A 23,387-nucleotide genomic window follows, 5' to 3' on the forward strand; every position below is an offset into this window, starting at 1 on the left:
CCCCTCACACAGCAGGCCTCTGGTGTGTGTGCAGCTCCTTCGGACGATCCTCCTTCAATCTCCCGCTCTTCTCTCACAGGCAGAGCGGGGCTACGGCAAGATTGCGTCCGGAGGCGGAGCCCTGTACTGGAGACACAAATAGTCTCCAGTACAGGGCTCCGCCTCCGGACGCCATCTTCCCGTAGCCCCGCTCTGCCTGTGCCTGCCGGAGCACTCAGCACAATGCAGGCTGCTGGAGCAGGCTGCGCGGAATGAACTAGCGCAGCGTCTATAAGACACTGCAGCTAGTTCATTGTACGGTGACCAGAGTCCCGAGGCCGGGACGTCCCGCTGCTGAAAGCGGGACATTTCCCAGGACCTTATGCAGCCTGGGACAGCGCCCCCCGAAGGCGGGACGCGTCCCGGGTAAAGCGGGACGTATGGTCACCGTAGCTAGCTGGCCCAGCTGTCACTTCTCCCTTACTTCCCTTGCCCGTCATAGGTAGCTACAGATGCCCCTTAATATTAGGTAGCCAGAAGTACCCTCAATATTAAGTAGCTAGAGGTGCCCTGAAGTATTAGGTAGCTAGATGAACCTCAGTATTAAGTAGCTAGTGGTGCCCCTGACTGAAAGGAGATCTTATCAGTGAAATGCCGAGAGCAGGGTGAGTAACCTCTCATTTACGCTATGTTCGGACTCTGCAAAGGGAAGGAGGGTGGGAAGCACTCAAGGAGGGAAGTGAGCCGCCTTTCCATCATCAGGCACCTGTAGGCACATGCATACAGTGCCTTATGGTAAATCCGGCCCTGCTCATATGGATTTTTATTACCACCCATTGCAGTTTAACTTCTATGGCTAAATTAATTCACCTGAAGTGGCTTCATATGCTGTGCACTGTGTGACAGTCAAGTGACACAAACACTGTCTTGTACAGGATTTAATATCAGGCACAGAGGCACACATTTCATTAATAAGAGCAGGGGGGGAGTGGATGGATACTGTATAATAAGATTTGTCCTGCCGTGAAGGGTAAAGCATGGAATGCACTCTCATCTTATGTTCTGGCATCACTGCTAAATATAGGCTGCAGAGAAAGTAGGTGAGAGGTGCAGTGAAGGGTGAAGAGATGCCACTCCACCATGCTATTGTATGGCTGTATCTACCAGGCAGTGACACTAGGGTGCAGTATTATGCATGATCCCCAATATGAAAAGATTCTGCTATCTGCAGCATGACAAATGACAACAGCGGAGACAAAGCTCTGTGCAGTTATGTACTGTATCGGATTCCCAGTGATGGAAACATTCCTGAGTTCCTGGCTACATGCTAAGAAAATGCAATAATCAATAGCAAGGAATAGGAAGTCTGCCTAAAGCGTGTAGCTTTCTGTAGATCGATCTTAGGTAATGGAGGCTTGCGCATTATTTCCAGTTTGTTAGTAAACAACCTCTTGTTCACAATGCTCTTTCCCCCACTATAATCACTGTTCTATCCATGTTCTTATCAAATGGTACAGTGTGTCCAGGCTTGTGCCAACTGTATGTCACCATTCTGCTATATCATGTAAATAGATTGTTCTCCTTAACAAGCTTGTACAAAGATGAATGCCATACCATCAGAACCAGCATCTACTGAACAGACACTCCCCTTTCAAATAGGCAACAGATGAGACAAGTACCAGAGCGTATAGATCTAAGTACCATCATCCAAATAGTGCTTGGCAAAGGTAACTACACTGAGCACCGCTCCCACAGGCCGTACGTATGGTGTAGGCGCACTTGAGCTGGGCGCAGGGCGAGTCGAATGATGGCTCACACTGCTGCCGCTTAATATCCCGGCGGCGTTTATACTATTCCCCATCCGAGTTGTAGCAGCTCGGAGGGAGATGTTATTCAAGGTCTGGTGATTTCCAGAGCCCTGAATTACCCTTACGCGCAGGTTGCAGCATAGCACTAGTGCTATGGCTGCACCCAGCTTAAGCACTCAGCACTGAGCGCCGGACGCCCCAAATAACCTGATTCGTCCACAGGAGGAGCTAATTTAAATCAGTAGTTTTCATTTGTTTGGTCTGAATCTGCAATGAAGATGTCTACCAATAGTGTATGACTCTGCTACCTTTGAGAAACAGTCCACACCCATATCACTCTTATAAGATCATCTCCATTAAACCCTAGTAGAATCATTTGTCTCTTACAGCTAGCCACAAATCTGTTTATCGTTATCATTGCATGCAATAAAGAGAGTCTATTATGCAGACATTACTCAGAATACACATTAGTGGCTTAAAACAGATGCATCAGCAAACTGAGCATCCTCATTGATGTTCTAAAGAATCTGCTGTAGCTGTTTTCCTTTTTACATCAGTGAACACCTGGCACTGACGAACAAGACATATTGCACTTTGTATTTGTTTATTTGCCTTTCTTAATTGTGTTGGAGGAATATATACAATGTCACTCCAAGGTTACAGTTACAACTTATGACCAAACCTAATGCTGAATACACACCATGCGTTTCCGCGTTCGATGCGGCCGTCGATACGCGTCGATTCGATTATTTCCGACATGTCCGATTCAAGCTTCGATGGATCGTTAGGTCGATTTGCCATACTTTACATGGCATTCGACCTAAAAATCATCGAAATTCGTTCGGAAATAATCGAATCGACGCGTATCGACGGCCGCGTGCGACGCGGAAACTCATGGTGTGTATCCAGCATTAGGTTTGGTCATAAGTTGTAATTATACAGTGTCTATTAGCGATGGTCAATGAGATGGATAGAAAATGGATATAACATTTTGCATAATCCTGCATCAACTCACAATAATATGCATCGCATTGACCATCTTCATGGTACGTACACACTTGTGATTATGGTCATTTGAAACAGCAGCTTAACGATCGGTCTGCCGACAATCAGGTAAAGAACTTTACCAAACGATCTTTAAATACAACGACAAACAAACGATATCGGAACGATGAGAAAATCCAACAGGATGGATCATATTGACCGACAATCGTTACAAAACTATAGTGTGTACAGTTATCTGCCGAGCACGATCGTTACAAGGATCAATGCGCCTGCGTTGGATTGTGCCCAGCTTCCGTACATCCTGTGTAGCGCGGCCCATAAAGATTGTTACATTATACATTTCAAACAAACTTTGTTTTCAAGTTAACTATCATATATTCTTATCTATTGTAACCCCATGTTTATGTTTTTTTTATATATAAATAGGTTCGCAACATTTCCCTCTGATCGTTCTTTTCAGCAAGAATGATCGTTAAAATGTGTATGATGATTGCTGCATCCCATCATTGCATTTCAATCGTTCCAATATTGTTCGTCTGGTAACTATCATTCCTTGTAAACGATCCTCCTTGTAAGCAGCAGCAGAGAAAGCAAGTTGCCTGAAATGAGTTAGTAGAGAAAAACTGCTTCACTGCATCCAATGATTAAAAGGTCCAATCTTTATTACACAAACCGACTATAGCACATGATAGCTCACGCGTATCAGAGAAAGTACGACTCCTTAGTCATAGCTAAGATACAATGTGCTCAAATGTGATTCATAGAGACAGGTAGTGACCACCCACAATGGGCATCACACCTATCTTAAAGAGACATACACAATAAAATCACAATTATAGCAGTGTATAATACAAAAATATGCATTGCTATAATTGCGATTTTTTTATTGTGTATGTATCTTTAATTTTGTGGGTGGTCCCTACCTGTCTCTATAAATCACCTTTAACATATAAATTATAAAGCCTTCTGGGATTGCAGTACTACATAAGATACCCTTCATGATTATTAATGTTACAACATGACTTTGCTATATTTACAATGCATATTACATTATCACTGTATCTGAAGCACAGAACGCAGCACTGAAAATGAGTGTACGGTATTAATCAGGGTTATTCCTACCACAGAAGGCAAGAACATGTAACTGGAACCTGTTCAGTTTTAAGGGGGGAGTCCAATAGGGGCAGTGCTGTGCTACATTACAGGTTCAAAACACTGAAGTAGAGTCCAAATATTTTATAATTTTATTTTATAAGTCCAGACAGAAACATCACTGAAATACTGCTGATGTCTTGATGCCAGAGTCTTTTGTATTACTAGTCTGAATAGATGGCTTGGCATTTTCAAACATCATTGTTTCAGGAAGCATCCATTAGAGATTTTACCTCCATGGCCTCAGCTGCACCCACTGCTATGGACATGGTGGAAACAGTATAGGTTGCAGAACTCTATAAGCTTACCAAGAGTTCATGGTGGTAAAAAACAGAAAACCTGTGCTATAACCACAAGCTATACTGCTATACGCACAAGTGTCCTTATATGTCATACAAGTATAAAACATATTGGAGGAAGAGCAAAGTGTTACTACAGTATCAATATAGAAAATCATGACATACATCAGAACATAATATATTATTCAGGATACTTTTTTTTACCTTAATTATCCTGGTTAATACCTTCCAGTCATGGTTATACTAGGCCACGGATTCCCAGCTCCAGGTGTGTGTCACCACTCTGCATCCCTATATGTGTCACTGCTCTGCCTCCTCTCCATAGCCCTACTGTCCTTACAATGGGACTACAAAAATGGCTGCTGTGGTCCATATTCACATTGCTTAGTGGATGGTTAAAGGTAAAGGAAGTCTGCGTCCATTATATAGAAAGGGTGAGGCTTTGGCCGGCATTTCACTGTTGTGCAGGGAGAAGCACCTCTCTGCACAGATTTAGGCAGCATCCACTGATCAGCAGCAACCCTTGTGCCAGCAGTAGCCACCAATTAGAAGCTGCCACAGTGCCAGCTGTAGTAGTAGCCACTCACTAGCAGCTATGCTTACCAGCAGTAACAGACACTCACTAGCAGCTACCACTATACCAGCAGCAGCAACAGCCACTCAGCAGCGGCCACTGTGCCAGCAGCAGTGTGTCACAGATATCTGAACATTTGGTGTTGTGTGTCATGACTCCAAAAAATCTGGGAAGCACTAGCCTAGGCTGATATATCTTTCCATGCACTCATGGGTGATCATGGGTGATCATATCATGTTTCTGTTCCCTTACCACAGTGATTCACCTTGCCAGTGTTAAAGATGCCAGCATCCCTGATAAATTTAATAATTGTGGCTGGTATGCAAGCAAGACTTGTGAAGGGGGGAGACATAGGCTTATATCTTTCCACACTTGATTTCCCAGCTCTGTCATCCTACCATCAACAATGTGATCTCCTGTTATTGGATTTTATGAATTTCATTTTGTGAAGCATGTAGGAGGGGACTTGGGCTCCTCTGTGTGACAGCTTGAAATCAGCAACTCTAATGGGCATATCTGTCACCAAGAAATATAAGAAGCCATTCAGATTCCATATGTAGCAGCATGACCTGCTGCTCATTTTACAGCATTTCTAGGCTCCAGTAAACTGAGCTGTTATGTATGTGGCACAGGCCCAATGTTACTGCAGAAAACATAAGTAAATGATTGCATCACAACTTAACATGGCATTTACAAACGCAGACAAGCACGTGAAGGCGTTTGGCAGGTGTGTTGTGGGTGCAGCTGCATCAGCCAGAATTTCAATTGTGGAATTCCTCTAAGGAGTCTCTGTAGCTCTGAGCCCAGATTTTCCTCCAGAGCGCTCACATTATTTTGCAAATGCTATAAGGAAATCATTATGCACACTCATATGGCAATGATTTCTCCACTGCTAACAGATGCACCTGATTTATACAGGAAGACATTGATATGCTCTCTCACTTCTGTCCTTCCTAAGCACCATTATACAGAATACTCACATGCAATGCGTACCTGCTGTATGCCCATCTTTCATGGTCTATAGATAAAGCTTTATCCTTACTTATCCATGAGAACATTTTAAACTCAAAAACCAACCACGCCTGTTATTTATGGTGCAATTTGAAAAGCTGCAGGGAAGAAAACAGCCATAACAACCTCTTCAGTGGCAGTCAAAACGCTGACAGGTTCCTCCATGCATGGATTGCCACTGACACAAAGTCCATAGTAAGACTCGCCATGAATTGCAGCTTCAATCTCTACTTCCTGATGCTGTCACATTCTTTTAGAAAGAAATTGAACAATTGCCAAAAGAGAGTCTTCACAGTGATCTCGTGAGGGGGATCCTATACAGGCATTGGGAAACCTGGCAGCTTTGTGACTACTAAAGAGCAAATTAGTAGGGATGTTTTTATTGTCCTATTACGCCCCCCCCCCCCCAATCTCTTGAGCAGAAAAATCAATCGATCTCTGAGTGCTGTATTGAAGAAGGGCAAATGTCATCATTGCCCTGGCAGAACACCACTGAGGGAACAATGCTATATACTGTGTATCGTATATAGAAGCCTTTCTGCCACTGAAACTAGGAAACTAGGATAATTAAGGTAAAAGTGGGTCTCTGGAATAATTTAGTACAATCATATTATGTATCATCACAGTGTTGGAACTTTTTTTTAAAGGTACAGGTAAGTATCTCTGGTTAATTAAGAATATTAAAATACTTTTTTCGTTGTGTTTTTATTTCATTTAACCCTTTGTATTTTGTACCCCTATACTCTTTTCCCCTGGGAGGGGGGCAGGCAGGTGGGTTAAAGGGGACTCCCAGGTGCCACCATGACCCCCCTCCCGGGCGTTGTCGACATCTACCTCCTCTGGGGGCACCATGGATTGGACAAGGGCTCCAGGGGGAGGGGAAGGCTTGGCCCACTCGGCTGGTGCTCCGCATTCTGGCTATCCCAGCCTGCATGGGAGACAAGGAGTTAAAGATGCTCGGGAGGGGGGACCCCACAACATTTTTTATTTATTTCCCACACTATGAAAAAAAATCCAAAAATAGGTAAAGTTGCCAGAGATCTTTATACAGCCATATTGCGGCTGTATAAAGATCCATGAGCAAAGTGTCGCCGCTTCCACGGGGTTTCCAGGGGGTCCGTACGTACTGCGTATGGACCCCCTTTGAAAACGAATCGTGAAATTCATTGCGCTTTCTTTTGATATATGTAAATTTACACTATTGTTAGGTTTGCTACATTATATGTCATTTACCGCATTTAAATGTATTCTTTTTTCCTATGAAACTTTAAAATCGATTTTCTCAAAAACTATAAGGTCCAATTAAAAAAATGTTTTCCTCTTGTAGCCACTGTCCCCCTCCACATACCCTGAAAATGTGGTGTTTCTAGCATGTAAGGGGGCTTTGCTATTAACCGCAAAAAGTCAACGGCCATTCACCTGCCATTAAAGTCTATGGGAATTTTTTTTTTTATTGTGTTGCACACGAATTTTGAATACCGCTGGTTAACATGAAGTATTTGCTAGCAGAATAGTCTGGCCCATCTCTACTTCTTATATTACTATAAAACTATCCTAACATGCAAATTCTCACATATCTTATGCTGGGAATATACAGGTCATTTTGCGGCAGATAGATGGTAAGATAGATAATTTCCGACATGTCCAATCTCGATTGTTTTGCTGCTCGATTCCTGAGAGAGGTGAATGGAAAAAGCTAAGAAAAACGAGCGAAAGATAAGAGAATCGAGTGGAGAATCGAGAGTCAAAATCGATAGAGCGGAAAAAACGACTCGTGTATTCCCAGCATAAGACAAAAAACAAACTGAATCTATCCAAGGTAGACTGCGGATAAATCAGTTTGCTGCTGATAATGTTAAGCAGTAGCTAGAGGCTGTGATAGGCTCAGTATATAAGATTAGTGGCACTCTGCATGTTGGAAGACATACGTGCTCTTGACTATTCACCCCTAGATGAAAATACACAGTGGCCTCAACTCACAGAGCTTTATCAAACATTTTATCAAACGTTTGATAATTGATAATTTTCCTCATGGGTAAAATCTAATTTTGAATCCACTAAGGAGTTTCAGATTTATTGATCATTTAATCGATAAAACATTCGATAAATCTATAACACCTTAGTGAATTCAAAATTAGATTTTGCCCATGAGGAAAATTATCAAACATTTGATAAAGTGTTTGATAAAGCTCTGTGAATTGAGGCCTGTAGCGGATGTACGAGGAGGTGGCGGCCCTGCCACAGAACTGCTATAGGGTAAAAGGTATGGACCTAAAGGAAGTGCCAAAATGTCAATTTTATATTTAAAAAATCTAGCTACTTTAGATTCATTTTAAAGAGAACCTGTACTGAGTAAAAATATTTAAAATAAACACATGAGGTAACTTCAAATGAACATTACATAGTTACCTTGCCATCAGTTCCTCTCAGAAGCTCACCATTTTCTTCTGACAATAATCCCTTCTAGTTCTGACACTATTTTGTCAGATCTGAAATATATCAGTTGCTGTCAGTAAAATATCAGTTGCTGTCAGTTATAGCTGAGAGGAAAACTGATGTACCAGGTAATGTCCATGTTTCCCTATGGCTCAAGTGGGTGATGTTACAGTTTAACTGTGTGCTGACCAGAAAGCTGTTATGGGTGATGGCCATTTTCAAAATGGAGGACGGAAAATTCCCTTGATCACAGTGAACAAAAAGGACGCGGGACAGGAGAAAGACACTGAGGAGTAGACTACATGTAAGGTAAGTATGACTTGTGTATGCTTATTTTGACTTTTATTTTCAGTTCAGGTTTTCTTTAACTGAAACAGCAGTTCTCCGTGGGTGGGGTGACTGACTGGGAATAATTATACATGATCCAGGAGTTGTACACATACAAAATAAAGCAAAAACACAAATGTACTTATAGAGGCAGCCATGGAACGCAGTCTGTGTTCATCAGTCTCAGATTATCTGAAGCACACACATGGGGTACATCCCTATTTATATAAGCATTCTGCAGTCCTACATTTTTGCATCTGAGAAAGTAAATTAGTCATTCCATAAAAAGAAAAATTGTACAGAATAATGGCTTCAAAGCTCTGCAGTGCTTTTAGTGGTCAAAGCTATGCCAATGAAAGCATCGTTTCATCTCGCACCTAATGACAGACCTTGAATAACCTAGTTTTAACAGTTACAAGAGACATTATGAAAGGCGATTATCACCTACACACGTCTGATTCTTCTCCACACTGCAAAAATCGCTGCTGAAAAGTGTTACATGTGCATAAATGAAATGACCTTTTCAGAAATAATTTCCTACTGAACAAATTCTCTGACATTTACCCAGGAACACAACACCAGAAATTACAGTGTTCTTTCACAACTACCTTACAGGGAAAAACATGGTCAAATTATCGATCATGTGACTTCATAGTTATGATCAGTATGATCTTAAATGTAACAAATGAGCAATTTAAACTAATTAAGAGATGCAAAATGGCTGAGAGCTCAGCCAGAATAGCAGAAATGTGATTATATGACACGGGAGAGCAGACAGGATTGAATCATTTTTCCATTTCGAGGGAACGAGCTATGATTTGAAACATTCACTGCAGCCAGAACGCTGATGCTCTGTCTCTTGATGAAATTTAAAGGTCTGGGTATTTTTCTGCTAAATAACAATACAGCCTGTTCTCCTAACAAATATCATTAGCAAAAGCAAGTACACATACAGAGATTTAAAAGCTCACAGTTCCTGACAGATGGTCATGCTCTACAGATGCTATGTCATCATTTTTGCTGTTGATAAAGCTGGGACTACATACAGCATAGAGCATTGTATCAATTTGATAACTCATTGACAGGGGTGTAACAACATCTCCTGTGACCCCCACGTATTGCAGGGGGAAAGGGGTGGGCTGAGGAACTGTAGGGCAGCTGCTGCTCCTCCCTCTCCCCACCTCACTGCAGAGTAGCACAGGATGTGGTGTAACAATTACCTTCTCCAGCACTGTGGGTCTCCTCCATGCTAGTTCACAGCACACACTCCTTTCTCCTAATGTGATGTGAGTCACATGATCTGGAGCCAGAGGATAACAACAGAGTCTTTTTGCAGTGGGGCCCCATACATACTCCCAATTTTCAGGTACTATTTATTCTCTTTTTATATAAAAGATTGCTATAAACATAACTCACTGCAGTGGCATGCATATATAGCACTGATCACAAGATCTAGATCCTTTAGGTGTGATAAGTAGTGATAAAGTTATTGGGGCATGAATCAGAGGAGCACTAAAATGTGAAAATTCCTCTTGTCCTTAAAGAGAATCTGTATTGTTAAAATCGCACAAAAGTAAACATACCAGTGCGTTAGGGGACATCTCCTATTACCCTTTGTCACAATTTCGCCACTCCCCGCCGCATTAAAAGTGGTTAAAAACAGTTTTAAAAAGTTTGTTTATAAACAAACAAAATGGCCACCAAAACAGGAAGTAGGTTGATGTACAGTATGTCCACACATAGAAAATACATCCATACACAAGCAGGCTGTATACAGCATTCCTTTTGAATCTCAAGAGATCATTTGTGTGTTTCTTTCCTCCTGCAGTTCTCATGCACTGAAGTTTCGGGTTGCTCTTTTCTTCCTGCAAACAGCTTTGCCCTTGTCTGTAATTCTTCAGTATGTGAAAGCCCAGCCAGCTCAGAGGACGATTTATCCAGCTTGTAAAAGATAAGAGAGAAGAGAGAAGCTGCTCTAATCTAAATAATACACAGGCAGTGTGCATAGAGGGGCCTAGAAGGGGGAATTCATAGCAGAACCACAACACTGAAGAACTTGGCAGCCTTCCAGACACAGGCTGACAAGTCTGACAAGGGAAAGATACATTGATTTATTACGGAGACTGTGATAGCAGAAAGTGCTGCAGTAAGGCAGAACACATTAGAATAGCTTTTGGAACTTGTAGGATGATAAAAAACAGGATGCAATTTTTGTTACGGAGTCTCTTTAAGGTGAAAACAATCAGCGGGCTGAAGTAGTTCAATTTCAGCAATTTACAAATTAAAAAAGTACCAAAAGGAGTAAAAAAAAAAAGTATATCAAAATCATTGTGTGTATTTTCTTGCTTGCTGGGGGTTTTCAAAGGCATTTTATTGTCAATGTTTAGAAATATTAACTTGACAAAAACTAATGAGAAAAAGGGAATTGTGAGTTCTGCCTACAGCGCTTCCGTGAGCCGCTCACTCTGCATCTGAGGGGGGGGGGGGGGGGGGCCGGGGAGAGGAAGGGAGGGAGAGGTCGGGCTGCCCTCCCCGCGGCTGCGGCCCCCCCCCTCCATTATGGGGACGGGGCACCTACCTACCTGCCCTATCCTGGGGGGCAGCTACCTAATCTATCCTGGGGGGGGGCAGCTACCTAATCTATCCTGGGGGGCAGCTACCTAATCTATCCTGGGGGGCACCTACCTAATCTAACCTATACTGGGGGGCAGCTACCTAATCTATCCTGGGGGGCAGCTACCTAATCTAACCTAATCCTGGGGGGCAGCTACCTAATCTATCCTGGGGGGCAGCTACCTAATCTATCCTGGGGGGCACCTACCTAATCTAACCTATCCTGGGGGGCACCTACCTAATCTATCCTGGGGGGCACCTACCTAATCTATTCTGGGGGGCAGCTACCTAATCTATCCTGTGGGGCAGCTACCTAATCTAACCTATACTGGGGGGCACCTACCTAATCTATCCTGGGGGCAGCTACCTAATCTATCCTGGGGGGCAGCTACCTAATCTATCCTGGGGGGCAGCTACCTAATCTAACCTAATCCTGGGGGGCAGCTACCTAATCTATCCTGGGGGGAAGCTACCTAATCTATCCTGGGGGGCAGCTACCTAATCTATCCTGGGGGGCAGCTACCTAATCTATCCTGGGGGGCAGCTACCTAATCTATCCTGGGGGGCAGCTACCTAATCTTTCCAGGGGGGCAGCTACCTAATCTAACCTAATCCTGGGGGGCAGCTACCTAATCTATCCTGGGGGGCAGCTACCTAATCTAACCTAATCCTGGGGGGCAGCTACCTAATCTAACCTATACTGGGGGGCACCTACCTAATCTATCCTGGGGGCAGCTACCTAATCTATCCTGGGGGGCAGCTACCCAATCTAACCTATACTGGGGGGCACCTACCTATCTAACCTATACTGGGGGCACTTACTTATCTAACCTGTATTGGGGGCACCTAGCTAGCCTATACAGGTGGCAACTAAACTGGCTACCTATATTGGAGGCACCTACCTAACTAACCTATACTGGGGGCACCTACCTATCTAACCTACGCTGGGGGCAACTATTCTGGCTACCTATATTAGGGGCACCCACCTAGCTAACCTGTACTGGGGGCACCTATCTATCTAACTTATACCGGCGGCGCCTGCCTATCTCACCTATACCGGGGGCAACTATACTGGCTTACCTATGCCTGGCTACCTATACTGGGGGGACCTATAGCTGGCTATAGGGATTTTGATATGTGTGTGCGTCCGTCGGGTGTTGCCGGGGGAGGGGGGGCTGTTGTTGCCGGGGGGGGGGCCACATCCAGATTCCGCATCGGGGCCCAGAGGTTTGTAGCTACGCCACTGCCCATTGGTTAAAGTCTCTGTCTGCCCAAATCTCTTATTATGGCTTGCATATGTTTTAATCATCCTATTATATTATTAACCACAAAAGTAATCATATTGTAACAAAGAAAGGCATTTCATCTGCACAGTTTACAATGTGATGCAACACAGGATCAAAAAATTAAATCATTAACCATCCGTTCATTATGTTGTCTGTACTCTTCATGATGTATTGTAGCATTAACTACGAAACCTGGTGATCTTATTATGTATTTAGTGCTCCAGAAATGATCCTGTTTCACCTAATCTTTGGTCCAGTCTCGGTATAAAAATGAAAATAAAGTGGACATCCTGTCCAAGGACAAACCAAATACAAAATCCACTCATATAGATAAAGGACTGCCTACTCTCTGGGATTTATATTTAGCTAGGAAGGATCAAATCCCTTGTTTTGGCTGTTTGAGAAAGCCTGGTGAAAATGACACTGGAGTTTGTGTGAGTTTCCTTCAGGCACTCTGACTCCCTCCCACATCCCAAAACTATACGAATAGTATGTACGTAGTAATGCAATGCATGCTGTGCAGGTAGACACGCACACGTTATTTGATAGCATGGTCATTTGATATGCAATGCATGCAACTTTGCACACCTAATCCAGAGACCTACTGTAGACAGTGTGTTAGGATAACCCATTACAACACAGAGGTGTGACTATGCCCAAAAAATCATGGGGTCCGCCAGCAAAACTTTGATGGGGCCCCCTTAATGTTCACAACCCACCCCTTGGTGACCCTCACAGCCTGGGGAGTCATCTTACAAGCATCATAAAGCAAGTGTGACTCTCAGGATCATCACACCCATAACATGTGTAGCTGCAAAAACACCCCATCTGGAGTATTGGAGGGAGGAAAAGGTTAGTAGTTGGAACCTCTGGGCCCCTCTGAACCTTTACACCTCTGGGCCCCCCCTGTAGTTACACCACACCCCTGATAAGCAATGAGTAACATTGTATTATTACGCAATGCAATGCAAATGGTGTGTCCATCACCCTTAGGCCGGTTTCACACTGCTGATCGGCATTATTTGCGGTGTGGTACAAGGGTTGATCCGCACCGCCAAAAACAACTTTCAAGGATTTCTGCATTAATACGCGGTAATCCCTGTCTGGCAGCAGGCCAAGCAGGAATTGAGGCTCTCTAGCACTCACTTCCTGTGGCTGAAGAAACAAGTTGTGCGGAAGTGCTTATGCTCATGTGCGCCACAACACTACCATGTGATTTTTTTTTCAATATATGCATCTCCATAAACTTACATGACTTCCGGTCTGTTGCATGTTGCTGCGCGTCAACGGTAACCTAGATATGCGCTCGCGTTGGGGATTATGTCACTTCCGCCGCATCGCGTCAGTGTGAAAAGCCCCATAGACTATCACTGGTATAGCATTGGCCTGCGGTAAAAACTGTGACTGCAATATGAATGCATAATAATAATCACCTTAAAAGAGATTCTAATACCGGGAAGCCACATAGGTTTTCATACCATCATTCCATTACTCTTAATTACTGAACTGACCTTATCCACAATCCACTTCCTAATGATTCAGGGACACAATTAAAAAAAATGCAATATAGTAATCACATTAATGGACCTTTATAGACTGAATCTTAAACAGGGTTTATTTATTGATATTGACTGCAAAAAAACAGTGGGTAAGAGATGTAACTTTCCACTGAAAGTCTACAATTGTCAGTGCCTGACAAATTCCCTATCTCTAACCCAATTCAATTTCTTTCTTATTTCCAAATGTAATTTGCCTTCTTAAAACAGATGGTATTTGTGAAATTCAGCTTTGAGGCTACTTACACACCAAGACGTTGCGTTTAGGGGACATTATAGGGCACATAACGTGCCCCTAACGCAACGCCTGGTGCTCTCTGATGTGGACGTCAGAGTGAGCCGCGTTGTGCAGCTCACTCTGGCGTCCGTGATGCCGTGATGCGTACTATTGGACGCATGCGGCATCACGTGGTCCCGCCCGGCCAATCGCTGCACAGAGCGGCCGCTCCAGGAAGTAAACAATGCACATCACAACGTGCAGTGAATATTAATAAGCCATGTGCCTGACCGCTCTCCACTACTACCCAACAGTACTGAGCATGTGCACACAGTCTAACGCGGCTTAGCCGCGCATAACGCAAAGCATGCAGCAATCTCAACAGAGGTGCTGCGTTACAATGTAACGCAACATGGGCACTGTGAACAGCCCATTGATTTTTCATTACTGTGCGGTGGGGCTGCGTTACAGGCTGCACTAACGTGCGCCTGTGACGTCTTAATGTGAAAGCAGCCTAAAGGGAACCTTACCCATGATGGGAAAAAAAGCTATTTCACTTACCTGGGGCTTCCCCAAGCCCCCTGCAGCTGTATTGTGCCCTTGCCAGTCCTTTACTATCCTCTGTTGCTGCGCAGTGGGTTAGTTTCGTTTTCTGCAATCTGAGATTCCTTACCTTATTTCCCAAAGATTTTTAATTTAGCTGGACTGTATTTTTTCAAACAACTATGATACTAGACTGAATTTCACCACTTAATTTTCTGGCATCACAATATGGGGCCCATCTAAATGAAGGATGGTGTGGCATATATATGCCTCTCTCTTTGGACCAAGACTTTCTTTATGTATATGACAAATGTGGTGGTCAGATGGTACATTATAAGTGAAAGGAGCTTTATGGCACAATCAGTAGGGAAGGTTTTCTCTACAAAGGACAATCTCATGCTACTAGAGCCATTTACTGTAGCCATGTCAACAGCCAGACATCTCTTCCTATGAGCTCTATAAGTGGTGTCTTTATACATTCATTACATTGTGTTGATCCAAAGGCAGTTAACATGGCTACATCAATGCCTGTTTTGATGTTGGAGGATACTGAAGGAATTACAAGCACTGGAATAAAAAAACAAAACAAAGTTCAGTGAGTGGGAGGAAATTCTCAGTGTATGCCTTACACCTACTTCTTGTGTCATCCTGTAGTTCCATAGACATGAGCGGCATGGTAATTAGCACTTTGTATACAAGTCTGTTGAAATCTCACCACACAAAGCACAGAAATAACTGGCTACAATCCCCTGACCGTACTGGAGTCAGCTTTCCCCTTCATCATGCACACATACAAGTTCCTACAGCAAACTGCAATACTGACAGGCAAAAGCTAAACACATTGTCCTCTGATTGGGACACATGTTGCTGCTGCATGTTGGATGAGAACCGCTGTCAATATTCCTATATGTATATGTGGAGATAAAATGAGATAGAAAAAAGCTAAATCAACCATCACTCTGTCCATAGCAGCAGAAGAAGTGTTCTATAAATAATATAGCCTAGATGGAAGTAGCATTTTGGGACTTCTGTTAATAGAAACATATTCACACTTGAAAGGAAAAATTAAAGATGGAAAATATTGCCATATAAAATATATAAATGGCCATATAGAGATTCAGTTATTTACTTTAGAGCCCAGGATTTTTTATTTATTTGCTGCTGGGCCCCTGGTTTGGAACCTGAGCCAGGGCACTATCTGCAAGGAGTTTGTATGTTCTCCCTGTGTCTATGTGGGTTTCCTTCTGGCACTCTGGTTTCCTTCCACATCCCAAAAACATACATAGTTACTTGAGTTGAAAAAAGACATACGTCCATCGAGTTCAACTAACAGATAAGTTAGCTGGCTTCCCAAAATTGGCCCTAGACTACAATGGTCATATGACTATGGTAAGGATTAGATTGTGAGCTCCTATGAGGACAAGACTATATAATATGTACAGCGCTGTGGAAGATGTTGGCGCTATTTAACCACTTTATCCACAAGTCAGTAGATATATGTCCTCTGTGACTTCATCTAAGCCACGAGTCAGTAGATACACGCCTTGTAGCAGAAGCAGTGCTGTGAAGCATTGGGCTTACTCCTGTGCACATTTCTGGTACTATCTGATGCAGCACTAATTGGTGAATGGGAATATATGTTTCCTGAGCTAATGAGATTGATTTTTACTATTAAAAATACTTTTATTTTCTCATTTCATAGTGAAAAATACACTCTGTAGCATTATTTCAGAATCAAATATCTTCCCCATAAATTGTGACCGGAACATAATCTAAGTTTTGTGATAAGCAGTAAGAATTGCCAAACAAAATTTGTGTTTTTTATCTACAGTAGCACTTTTTATTTTTAAACTGGAATTGGTAAAACTGAGAAATAAATGTTTTTCCAATTTTTTCCTTGTTTTCCCATTAAAATTCATAGAAAACAAAATTGTTCGAGGGCAAAAAATGGCATAAAATGAAAGCCTACTTTGTCTTGAAAAAAACAATATATATTTCATTTCTGTGTCGTAAGTAGGGATAAAGTTATTTCTGATTAAATAAGGACATAGCTAAACTGTCAAAACTGCTCTGGTCCGTAAGTGGGAAAAAAGGTCTGGATGCGAAGTGGTTAAATACATAATAATACATATTAATCTTAGACAGTATGGAAAGAGGTTAGCAATTTGACAAGCTATACTATTGCTTTACTATAGCTGTGTCAGGACAATATGGACCTTTATGTCTGAAAAGAAAACTTTTGGTCCCATGGACAGTTTGACATATTGACAGGAATAAAACATTTTAGTAATTCTAAGTCTTTATATTTTTTGGTGTTTCTGTCACCCTTAGAGAAACTTTCTCATAAATACTCACAGATGGAGACACAATAACAGGACAATAACAATTCAAAAGATGTTCTAACCCCTTCCAAATTATGCAATAGCAAAATAAAAATGTGTCCTGGCATCTCCTTGATACTAGAAAATTAGGCTATTTTTTTATTATTATGATTATTATTATTGTGGAGAGCCCTGTACTGTAAATGATGTGAACATTTCACATTAATTGGTTTTAGAAGACAGTAGATAATGTTTTAATAAAAAAGGGATTGCACTATTTAAATAAAAAATAAAAGGTGCTATGGCAAAAGACAAATAACAGAATGGTGACCTTATAGTTCATAAAATTTTAGCGTGGACATTTTAGCAGTGAATGTTGCGACAAAAGTCTTGGCAACATGAATCTAAAGTCTCACATTAACTTTAACCCCAATTATAGCTTGAATTATTTTTTTCCCTTGCCAAATCTAACCCTATACTTACCAAACCCTAATTAATATTAACTATTCATGAGATGAATGTTACGTCCTTACTACCTAACCACTCTACACTAGTTATTGCAAACTGAGATTTATATGCAAATGATTTTAGCATGTTTGGCTATACCTAGATATGACTGCCGTGACCCTGTAGTGGTCACAGCTTGCCTGACAGACAATAAAGCTGTGTATTGCACAGGCTTTCTACTTCAGCAGCCATGGCTGCTGTCACAAATGAGACTTCAATGCGCCCAAAAGGACTCAAACACTAATACCCTCCCTTCTCTCCATGAAATCATTACATGGCCTCAGTATTCATGCAGTAGCCAGGCAATGATGTCACAGGGGGCATGGCCAACACTGAATGGGAAGTGGAAATGGTGACTTAACCTCCCTGGCGGTTTGTTAAAATCCGCCAGGGGGCAGCAAATACCTTTTTTTAAAAAAAAATTTTTTTCATGTAGCGAGACAATGTCTCGCTACATGATAGCCGTTGCTGAGCAGCATCCCCCCAGCCCCTCTGATCGCCTTCGGCAAACGGAGATCAAGAGATCCCATTCAAAGAACGGGATCTCTTGGAGGGCTTCCCCCGTCGCCATGGCGACGGGGCGGGATGACGTCACCCACGTCATCGACGTCGTGACGTCAAAGGGGAATCCGATCCACCCCACAGCGCTGCCTGGCACTGATTGGCCAGGCAGCGCACGGGGTCTGGGGGGGCGGCTGCGGCGACGGGTATAGCGGCGGATCGGCGGGTAGCAGCGGCGATCGGAGGTTACACGCAGCTAGCAAAGTGCTAGCTGCGTGTAACAAAAAAAAATTATGCAAATCGGCCCAGCGGGGCCTGAGCGGTGCCTCCCGGCGGCATAGCCCGTGCTCAGCTCGGGCTTACCGCCAGGGAGGTTAAGGCATGGCTAGTCCAGGAGGGCTATTGGCAGGTGGCTTGCCTGGACATCTTGACAAGAAAAAACAGAGTTTAGCAGCACCTCATTCCTGTGTGAGAATAACCTAATGTAAATATCCACAGGTTTTCTTGTTTGACTATAATGTGATAAGCTGCCTCAATAACTAAAAGTGATTTTGGTGGGGAGTGTAGACCAGAACTTAGGTCAGAGCAAGCCAGTTTTGAAGACTTTTCAACACACTGCTTCTACTTCCTGGTTCAGGATTTAAAGAGAAACTATCTCTTTAGACATAGTTTAGCCCAGGCATAGGCAAACTTGGCCCTCCAGCTGTTAAGGAACTACAAATCCCACAATGCATTTGCCTTTATGAGTCATGACTGTGGCTATCAGACTCCTGCAATGCATTGTGGGACTTGTAGTTCCTCAACAGCTGGAGGGCCAAGTTTGCCCATGCCTGGTTTAGCCAAAAATGGCACACCTGACATACTGAACTCAAGAGCCTTATGTGTTACTTATTTGCAGTTGGATAGCATTCTATTAAAAAATGGAAATAAGTGAAGTAGGTGCAGACTTCTCATCCTATACTAGAATGTACTAAGCAGTGGTGAAGAATTAGGAGTTGCAAAAGGTTTAAGCTACAACTGGGCCTTTGCTATAAGGGCCCTGAAATTATACTCCACCAGTGGAAAATGTTATCCTTATGAGAGTTTTGTATTGTGGTAATTATTAATAAACCGTTCCCCGAGCTGTATTCAGGCATCTCCTGCTACAGCTGTCTTTTGCAAGCAGGTTCTAGGGGAAAAGGAAGTGCATTGCTGGGGACCCAGTGTAAAATTCTGCTGGGAGGGACAGTCAGGGCCGGGCCGAGGCAGAGGCTGAAGAGGCTCCAGCCTCAGGGCGCAGTGTAGGAGGGGGCGCACAATTCATTCAGCTGTCATTACCAATTGTGTTTAAAGCAGAAAGAAATAAGAAAAGGGCATACATAGCAGTGACTGCAAGCCAGATAACTAGAGATTAAGGTTGGGGGCCCCGGGGTCCCTTTTAGTCTAACAGCAATCAGTGTGTGACGGCTGGGGTGGGAGGGATGGAGGGGCGCACTTTGGTGTCTCAGCCTTGGGTGCTGAAGGACCTTGTCCCGGCTCTGGGGACAGTGTAAAATCTTCATGGGGGCCCTTTGTTCTGTAGCTATGCTCCTAGCAGTGGGCTCAGCCCTTGGGCTTGAAGTGAAATGAAAGAGCCAGAAAATAATCTCACTATCACTGCTCAATAGAGAAGGTCATGTCACTAAAAAAGAACATACACAAGGGGCAACACCCAGTGGCGGAGTTGACCGGTCATTTGCTTGTATTGTGACACAAGCTACGCTGTGAAATGCAATCATAGCAATCTTTTCTTTACGATATACTGCCATTAAATACTGAATAGTTGTTAAAACTTGCTGATCAATTACACATTTTTATGCATCTAAAAAGTATATGATGAAAGCTATACTAATGCATGCAAATGCTCTCATGTTCTTAACGTGCATTTATAGAGCACTTACTAACTGGCCTTCAACACCAAACCTGACCAAGGAGAACTCAGCTAATGTGGCCACTTACTGAATACAGTAATCTACCATGAGTTTTACCTCATGTGAGAATGAGTGCTATCTACCTTACTCGGACTTCCTTGAAGTTCCATTAGCACTTGATGAAAGTCTTTACTGCAAGGTCCCCATCTTCCTGCCTCAGACCTCATAAACGTTATATGCCACTTTTTAATCTATACAAATATAATCTCTTTAGCAATTTATGTCCAGCGCACCTCCTATCGCTATATATGCGTTATATGCCACTGTCCATGTTTATTTATACATGTACTGGGATTGTGTTATTGACATCAAATGGGGAGAACACTGCTCAGATGTACAAACATTTTTCTCTTTCTAACTCTATCAACGTAATAAGAGTTCCTAATAAGAGAAGAGTTCATTCAGATGAATATAGGAGTGCTGATATAAATGTAACAAATCCATGGTGGTAGACATTGGAATTCTGTTTGAACAACATACACTTGACTTGATCTGCAGATGGACCACCTTGTTCTTTAGTGTTTTGTAATACCCAGTAGAAGTACGTTACTCTTATTAACACGGCAGAGGACGAATTTCAAACTATGAAGATGGAGATATGTGGCTGAATTTTGTGTTAAGCTTTGAAAAAGTGGTAATGAAACAGTTGAAATGTTACAGTAAGTAAGTGCATTGGTATGAAGCATGATTGGGAGGCAGCACTTTCCAACGTTTGAACAGAGATCATATAACCACCATGCCACATGTGAGATCCCTCCACTCACTGTGATAGGATGTTAAAAAACATGGTGGTCCAACTGTACATTATTGTATGCCCAGAAAAAAAACTGACAATTTTCAATTAGCTCACATGACTATGGAGAGCTTCATGCAGGTCTATCACAGCTTATCTGTAAATCACTGTACTTGGGCATCATCTGACAAGTTGCTCGACATGGGAAAAGCGGCTCCATACTTGCATTCTTTTTCTTGTCTTGGTAATGACAAGACTAGCTGTGGTTGTGAGGGATCCAAAGAGTGGAGGGCTATTTCGGGGCAGAAAACTCCTTAGATTTGGAGCAGCTCTGGTGCTAGTGGGCTCTTCAGCAACCGTTAGGCAATGTGATTCGCTACCAGTAACATCTATTGCACTGTGATGCTTGATGACCTCTGATATCGCAGTTTAGCTGGTCCATGTAAAGCGATTTACCAGTTTCTCAGCTTAATTCACATCTGTGTCTTCCACATTATCATTTCACAGATACACCAACAAAGCAACTAAAATGCCCGAAGGAGACTATGGGCTTGATACACTAACCTGCGGTAACATTGCTGTGTGCAGACAACGCATGGCAATTGTACCATTACTACTGCTGACAGCGCAGCATGTGCTGCCTAATTAGCATGACCCAAATTACCTTAGCACACTAGCATTACTTAGTTAACGAAGGTCATGCTAATTAGGCAACTTACCATACCTTGTCAGCAGTAGTAATTGCAATCTTAGTGCAGGTTTGTGAATCATGGCCCATAATATCTATGAAGTGTTCAGTTTGACAAGGGTTGTTGTTAATCAGAGCTGCATGATATTTTCCCGGGAATACAAAATCTCAAATGTTAGGGAACAGCTGGTGTGTTGGGAACAATAACACATTTTATATTTAGATCATCTAGAAAACAGTCAGAAAATGTAATTAGCCCAGTTTCCTCTACAGTGACTGGTTTATTTACACAAGTAGATCAAAATATGAAACCTCAGCAAATCTCCATAAAATATTTTCATGAATTATATATGCTTGAAATTGTAAACCTTGAGTTTTTCTATGGTGATGACATGAAAATATGAAAACGATTGTTATATAATGATATCATGTTTAGACATTCCTGATTTCAGAATATTAGATCCATATGTAACAATCATGCAAAAGCATATGTACATTGATCTTTAGTGGATTTCGTGCTTTTAGCTGTAGTAAGGTTAAATCCTTTTCACTGGCAGGTTTTAGCTGAGAAGTGGAAACCATCTGTTAGGAAGCACATACTGTATATCATAATTCCAATGTACTCCTGGGGGCTGATTTACTACAGGTAAAGTACAGTTATGTTAAAATGAACAAGCTACTTTTTTATAAATAAGCTCAGGTTTGTAAAGAAAGAATTTTTAATTTAGCAGAACTTCCTATGTTATTTCTTAAAGTTTACCAGAGACGGGATTATTAAAAGATATGATACTTACTTCCTCCAGCCCAATAAGCACGTCTGAGTCCCATGCTGTCCTCCTCTGTTGTTCAGCTGCAGTCAGACCCGGTAACTAGCTCAGTCACGTCAGTCGGAGTCTTCTGCGCATGCACAGACCTCCCACGCATGCGCAAAAAACCCAGACTAACGCGGCTGAGTCAGTTACTGGGGCTGACCGTGGCTGAACGGCAGACTGCGGGAGGCCGGCGAGGGACTTAGACGTGCTTATTGGGCTGGAGGAAGCCCTGGGTAAGTGTTGAATCTTTTTATTATCCCGTCTCTGGTTTACTTTAAAGTCATTTTCACACTGTAAATTGGCTTTAGTGGTGTGATGCAATCAGATGATCATCATATCGTTAAAAATAGCCTTCAGGGATTTCCGATTTAATACGTGGTAATCCTCTTTCTGGCTGAAAGCCAAGCAAGAATGAGGCTCTCTAGCGCTCACTTACTGTGGCGGAAATACAAATTGCGCAGAAGTGTATTGAAAAAATACACTTCCGTGCAAAAAAAAAAAAAAAAAACACTGCCGCGCCATTGACTTACATGACTTTCGGCCGTGCAGAAAAAACATCACTTCCAGCACATCACATCGGTCAGGTATGTTAGGCCCCATAAACTTTAATTGCCTTAGCATTACCCTGCAGTAAGGCAAGGCAATGAAAACGCCCCAGTGCGAAAGGGACCTCAGTCATTGCCTAGATATGGTTAACGACTGATAAACCGTTGATGAAAAAGGCAACAATCTTCTGCAGAGGCTCCTCCCTTCCATTTTCCGGTTTATCAGCAAGCTGCTGAACAATCATTGAGTGCTCTGTGATTGCTTACACCATTTGTGTGTATGTATGGATTGTCAGCACACATCCCTGTATGGGTTTATGTCAACATTATAGAAGCATTTATAAAAATATTTCTTGGTGTGTGTTTATAATAGTTCATCTCTCTGTCTCCAAACTACAGTATGTCCTATCAATGCTTAGAATACTAAAATGAAGATCAGACTTTAACATTCATTTTCTTACAGGAGGTTTTTCCATACCTTATTAATACAATATATTTGAAGCCCCCAGTAGCAAGCAAGAAAAT

General features: G+C 42.5%; 1 protein-coding gene across 2 annotated transcripts in view; it reads right to left on the reverse strand.

Moving 5' to 3' along the window:
* Positions 1-23,387, reverse strand: part of ANK2 (ankyrin 2) — a 700,071-nt gene that overhangs the window by 541,385 nt on the left and 135,299 nt on the right. The gene's annotated exons all lie outside the window — the stretch shown is intronic.

The sequence above is a fragment of the Hyperolius riggenbachi genome, chromosome 1 (genome assembly GCF_040937935.1).
Source record: "Hyperolius riggenbachi isolate aHypRig1 chromosome 1, aHypRig1.pri, whole genome shotgun sequence".
Taxonomy (NCBI): Eukaryota; Metazoa; Chordata; class Amphibia; order Anura; family Hyperoliidae; genus Hyperolius; species Hyperolius riggenbachi.